The following is a 7,056-nucleotide window of genomic DNA, read 5'->3' on the forward strand; positions in this document are numbered from 1 at the left end:
GAGAGAGAGAGAGAGCGTGCGACGGCGAGGAGAGAGAGAGTGACGGCAAGGAGAGAGAGAGAGAGCGACGCGCGGGAGAGAGAGAGAGAGAAGAGAGAGAGGCGGCGCAGGATAGAAGGGGAGAGAGCTCGACGGCTAGGGTTTTCGGCCTCCGGGATTTCTCTGCAGAGCTTCGCTTCAGATTTGTGATGAGGCAAAAAGGGAGGCTGCATCTCTTTTTATAGGAAAGGGGTAGGGAAACCCTAGGTTTTTGCCAAATGGGCCGTAGAGAAGCCCATATTCTTTGGGAAATTTTACGGGCCAGGAACCGGGCCGTTACACCTAATCTCATGAACAAATGGAAGCGACTCTGTTGGAATACGAGTGTTTTGAGCTAAATTGAATTCGGGTCGGTTTAGACAGATACATTTGGTTTACTACTTTCGGTTATTTCCGGTTTGTAATCTCTTGGTTATAAAAGAGAAACAGAGCCGTTAAGAGGTTGTTACGGATGTTACTCGTCATCATCATCGAGCTTTCTCCGATGTGTGGAGAACTCATTTTCTTGGAGATTAGTGGAGCTTGTCGGATTGAGATCTATCCCCAGGGATTAGTGCCTCGCATCGAGTGCAATATTTTGGGCAAACAAATCTTGTGTTCTTTTGTTTTCGCTCTGTACTATTTTCTCTTTTCATTCGCGATCGAGAGAGAGTAAAATCTTGAGTGATAAATGATTCGCGATTAGATCGATTGAAGGAATTTGTAGTTACATGTTATATTTAGCCGGGTTGAGCTTCATGTTATATTTCCTGAGGGTGGAGAAGGCTTGCTGCAGGTGAGATATGTGGTCTTCCGCTTCCAGAGATTTGACCAGTATGTCATCGATGTAGACCTCCAAGGTTCTCCTGATTTGGTCAGCGAATATCATGTTGACCAGCCGTTGATAGGTCGATCCTGCGTTCTTTAGGCCGAAGGGCATGACCTTGTAGTAGTAGATCTCTCTGGACGTAATGAAGGATGTTTCTCCTGGTCTTTCGGGTGCATAAGTATCTGATTGTAGCCGGAGAACGCGTCCATGAAGCTCATCAATTGGTGCCCCGCGGTGGCGTCCACCAGCTTGTCGATATGAGGTAGCGGGAAGGGGTCCTTTGGACATGACTTGTTGAGGTCCGTGAAATCGATGCAGACTCTCCACTTCCCGTTCTTTTTCTTGACCACGACGACGTTAGCTAGCCATTCTGGGTACTGCACCTCACGAATGAACCCCGCGTCGAGCAGGCTCTTGACTTCATCGTTGATGATCGCGTCTCTCTCGGGGGAAAATTTTCGTCTGTTTTGTGTGACAGGTTGATGTAGGGGATCCACCTAAAGCTTGTGCATGATGATCTCCGGATCGATCCCAGGCATATCTGCGTGGGACCAAGCAAAGCAGTCGGAGTTAGACCTGAGGAAGTCTACCAGTCTTCTTCTCAATCCTTCGGTTAGCTTGGAACCGATCTTGAGATGTCGGATCTGATCTCCTTCGGTTAATGGCACCTCGTCTATTTCCTCTACCTCCAGTTCCTCGGTGTGACGAGCTGGAGGTTTGTTCTGTAATTTCTATAAGACCTTGGTCTTTCCCTTCAGAATGGTCTGATAGTAGGAGCGGAAATATTCCTGATCTCCTATGATCGCCTTTATGCCCCAGGGTGTAGGAAATTTCACCATTTGGTGAAGAGTCGGGGGGACGGCCCCCATTCTGTGAATCCAGGGCCGTCCTAGAATCATGTTGTAAGACGAGTCGCAGTCAACCACGAGGAACTTGGTTGACATGTTGATTCCTATACAGGGAGGGCTATCTCCCCGACGGTTTGTTTGACTTCCCCGCTGAACCCTATAAGGGGGGTTACCCTCCGAGTTAGAGCGCCTTCCTACAGCCTTAGGTCCTTGTATGCGGACTGGAAGATGATGTTGCCGGAGCTTCCATTATCTACCAGTATCTGTTTTACCTAGCAGTTCGCTACAGTGAGCGAGATAACCAGGGCGTCGTGATGCGGAGTGAGGACTTTCTCATGCTCCTTGGCCGTGAAGCTTATCTCGTCTGTTCCTAGGAGCAGACGTTTTGGCCTGGCTGCCTCTAGGCCGTGCTTGGCGTTCCAAGTGCTTTTCTTTGCAGCTGCATGGCTTATGCCGCTAATTTCTGAACCGCCCGTAATGACATGTATCACTCGGTTCTGTCGCGCTGGCGAGACGGGAGCAGCTTCAGTGGGCTTACCTGTTGTCTCCTTGCTTAGATGGCTCTTGGCCTTATCGGAAAGGAACTCCCTGTGGTGCCCTTTCCTAAGCAGCTTGTTGACGTCGATCTTTAGTGCGACGCAGTCCTCTGTTTTGTGACTGTGGTCTCGATGGAAGTCGCACCCGAAGCCAGGGTTCCGGAAAGAGTCGGGAGCTTTCATCTTCTGAGGCCACTTCACCTGCTGACCCATCTGCCTCAGAACATTGACCAGTTCCGGCCTTGAGACGGAGAGGTGAGATATGTCTGGCCACGTGGACACTGCCATCCCTTCTGCCTTCTCAATCGGCCGGTTCTGGTACCTACCCCGGTTTCGTTTTCTGGAGTCCCTAGCTGTTCTTTGAGAGGGTTTCTCGTCTCGCTCGGTTCGGTCTGGTCTGATCGTCTTGGGATCTGGCTTTTGCTGCGCTTTGGCCTAGCTGGCGACGTCTTCCTCCCATTTGACATGCGCCTAGGCTCGGGATAGGACGTCTTCCATGGTTTTGCACTGATATTTGGTCAGCTCCTTGTAGAGGTCTCCGTCGGGGAGTAGACCTCTCTTGAAAGCGGAGATATCAGTGGGGATACTGCATTCGGGGATTGCCACCTTCTCTTGATTGAAGCGGGCTATGTAGCCTCGCAGGGGTTCTGCTCGGTGCTGGAAGATTTCGTAGAGGCTGTCGGAGGTTTTCTCCAGGTCCCTGCTGCTAGCGAATTGCTCTACGAATTTGTCGCTGAGAACCGCGAAGGAAGCTATGGACCTGGAGGGTAAGTTGATATACCACTGCAGAGTGGGTCCGGTCAGGGTGGAGCCAAAACCTTTGCACATGGTAGCTTCACGTGACCCCTTTGGGAGTGCTACGGCGAGCATCCTTTGTCTGTATTGGGTGACGTGGTCGTCCGGATCAGTGGTGCCGTCGTACGCCTTTATGCTGGGGAAAGAGAACTTCCTGGGCATCTCGATCAAGGTGATCTCATCCGTGAAAGGAGTATCGGCGTAAGAGTCGGGGTTGCTCTTCCGGATGGGTCGAGGATCATTTCCACTGGAGAAATGTGCTTTCTTAATAATGTTCCGTAGGTGTTTCAAAAAATAAAATAATAATAATAATAAAGTTCCATAGAAACACATATTAAGTAGCCTTAGCGATTTGGTCTTGGCGTGTGCTTCTCCTAATTCTCATCCTTATATGAGAAACCATGAAAGAAGTTGGATAAGATCTGAATCCAAACGTAAAGCAATTAGATCGAGCAGCCATTTTCTCACCTCTCACTTGGACTAGAGTGGCTTTCTACATTCAACTTCATCATAGTTTCACTATCTCTTCCATATTTTTCACAACCAAAAGTGGCCTAACACTTTCACTTTTACAGAAGAACGCAAGTAAAAATGTGTAACGACCGTGACCCAAGGAGGGAGAAGCCCGTTTGTATTTTTTTTTAGTTAAAACCCAAAAACCCTTTTTTTTCTTAACTTTGTCCCATATTGGAAATTAGAAAACCTTCCTCCCTTTCCTTCTCCTATATAAGAAACTCTACCCTTTCTCTTTATTCTCATCAAGTCAAAGTATTTCTTTGCGCGTGACGAATTGTTGTTGAATTATCCGACGACCAGTCACTAGTGAATTTTTCCGGTGGGATTTCCGGGTGAGCTTCCGGCGAGACTTCTGGACGAGCTTCCGGCGGGACTTCTGGACGAGCTTCCGGTGGGCTTTTCTAGTAAGTTTGTCGCCTCCTTATTTCTAGTTATAGGAATATTTTAGGAAAGTTTCTAATTTAGGAAATAAATTATATTAGGGAAGTTTCTATTTTAGGAAAGTTGCTATTTTAGGAACATTTCTATTTTAGGAAACTTTCCATTTTTGGAAACTTTATTTTCTGAGAATCTGAGCCTAATTCGTTGACTCTCGTGTTGCAGTTGACCATCTCCCGTCGATCATTCCAGCCAGTGACAAAGGTGAGGATCTATTCCGTAAATCCGGTACCACTGTAGAATTCTCCCTATAGTAGTTTAGATTTCGAAACATGATCCGTCTGTTTGAATTGAGTCTGTTTGAGTCTTGATTGTTAGTTAGCTCATTCATTGTAAACTGGAACTAGGGGTCTAGATGATTCAACCGTTGATTGGATTGTGTGATGTTAAGAAATGATGATGTACATATATATATATATATATACATAGTTAAATAGTAGGGATTGTGTGATGAGTGCAGGGGCAAGAGAGATCTGGGCTAGCGACGCATATGAGTACGGGGGCCAAGAGAAATCTGAGCTAGCGACGTATAGAGTGCCGGGGCACAGAAACATTTGAGCTAGCGACGCATATTGGATGAGTACGGGGGCCCAGAGACGTCTGAGCTAGCGACGTATATTGTGTGGTGCAGGGTGCAGAGATGTTTGCATATCGACGCATATTGGTGGATTGCGGGGGTCTAGAGATGTCTAGACTAGCGACGCATATTATATTATCGTATATCTGTATGAGGAGAATGCGGGGTGTATGGACTAGCTATATGCTATCATCGCATTGTTTGTGATGTGTGATGCTTTAGGCGTCTTGTTTATTCATGTTAGAGCTAAACTTCCATAGTGGAAGTTTTATTTACTTAGTCAGTGGTTTGTGTGTTTAGCATCTCATACCTCACAGAATAACTCCCCTGTTACTCACCCCTCCTTCTTTCTCCCTTTCAGGTGAGACTGACGAGCAGGAGTGATTTCTATCGGATTAGTACTTTGAGAGTTTTATTTTTTTCCTTTTCAAACTTACGGTTTTTATGCTTTTATCGTTATTTTCGGGATTTATTATGTTATTTGGATTTATGGCTATTTATTTGATTTATGGTGTTTGGAGACGATTGATGAGGGTTAATAAATGAGGATTTCAGGATTATTATTTTTATTATTTATTTTGGAAAAAATCTGGGTATTACAAAATGGTGGTCCAAAGTGTGGAGAACATGTTAACGTTGTTGACTATTTTTTGCGATTTATCATGGTTCTGGCGATTAAAAAAGAAGCAACCAAGGAAGTTGTGGTTGTTACCATTAGTTGGGATACTCCCCTGCCCGGAGATTAGTAAGCTTCGTTATTTCAGTGTCAAAAGCCACAAAATCTGCAGTCCTATGCACCGGAAACACGGTAACTACCACACGTAGACAACCACAAACTGTTACGTGCAAGACCACTAAAGGTGACATGTTTAAAGTCTGAACGATGAATGATACAGAATGAAATGTACTACCTAACAACTCCACTGTGTTTTCATCATGAAAGCAGGGCATGCGAATGATGAGAATCCACGTTGCAGCTTGCGTGTACACTTGGAGCATGAAATGTAGCACCAGCCATTAGCTGTGTCAATGCCACAAACCACCCCAGTGCAGAGAAACTCTGCTGTATGAAGATATGGATTAAACTGAAACAACATAAATTATAAAACCACACAAAGTTCAGAAAACCAAAACATGAATTTTAACAAGGACACATGGATGCAGTTCAATCAAGTTATAGAAGCATGACCATGGTAATGTGTTAATCTGCGGTGATGCAGTCAGTACTTAGGCATTAAGTTCAGCAAGTGTTATAGATTCTATCTTCTTAACTCACCTTTATTTTGTAGGTTTGGAGGAAGAACTTTCTTCACCTTCACCGATCGTAAACAGTCAACAGTTTATTACCATAAATAGTTAACATTTAAGTGCAGATATGCTGTTGACAGGAGCGTAATGCCGAAAATTGTTTGAAGCTGAAATCTTATCAAAGGTAAATCTTATTGTTACAGGAGCGTCACCATACCCGAAATTTGGTTTGCTTCGTGCTACATCAAATGCACTCATCTCATATACCGATCCTTCTTTGAGAGGTGTTTGAAGGTGTTAAGATGATAACGAGTTTAACTCGTTATCACTCGTCGACTCGTTGACCCGTGGATGACTCGACTCGTTATAACTCAATTCGCCATTCCTGAAAACACCAAATCGAAACTCAGTTGCAAAAGATCCCGAATAAGTACGATCTTTCCCAGAGATGAACTAAACTGAATTACAGAATTGTATCAAGGTTCAAGAAGATTATAATCTCAATTTTCTAAATGAATCAAAGGAAAACGACTACTCTGTTTTATACCGCGTAACAGAACAAACGAACTACACCAATAGAAATTAAACACGTGTCGCTATTCTATTGGCTCGTTCTTTCCGTTAACGCGTCTAACGGCCTCCTCTATTCCTCCACTCCTTTATTGACACCTCTACTTCTCCTCTCCATTTTTTTTCACGTAACAAACCTTCCCTCCTCCGACAACCTTGACCACAAGGTTATAACTCAAACGATGGAAACTTCTTCTTCATATCAAAAAAATACTCCCACAACGCCTCTTCTGCTGTTTGATTCTTCCACTAAACCAGTACCATCGTAGCGGCTTGGCTTGCCTCTGCACCATCTTGCGAGCCAAGCAAAACTCAGGTTCCTTGATCGATATGTCATATATCACCGAATGTAGCTGATTAGCCGTAGTATCTGTGCCCACCAAACGCTTCAATTGTGAAACATGGAACACTGGATGAACCTGAGAAGCTGAAGGTAGCTGAAGACGATAAGCCATTGGACCAATCTTATCAATGATCTTGTAAGGTTCATAGTATTTCGGTGAAATGTTATGAGAAGATCGTTGAACCACCGACTGTTGTCTATAAGGTTGGAACTTCACAAACACCCAATCACCCAACTCAAACGACCTCTCACTACGATGTCTATCTGCTTCATGCGATGTTGTGCTCTCAGTAAATGAAACTTCAAAATGAGCAACATATCTTCCCTCTCCCATAAGC

The sequence above is a fragment of the Brassica oleracea genome, unplaced genomic scaffold, assembly GCF_000695525.1.
Source record: "Brassica oleracea var. oleracea cultivar TO1000 unplaced genomic scaffold, BOL UnpScaffold00452, whole genome shotgun sequence".
Taxonomy (NCBI): Eukaryota; Viridiplantae; Streptophyta; class Magnoliopsida; order Brassicales; family Brassicaceae; genus Brassica; species Brassica oleracea.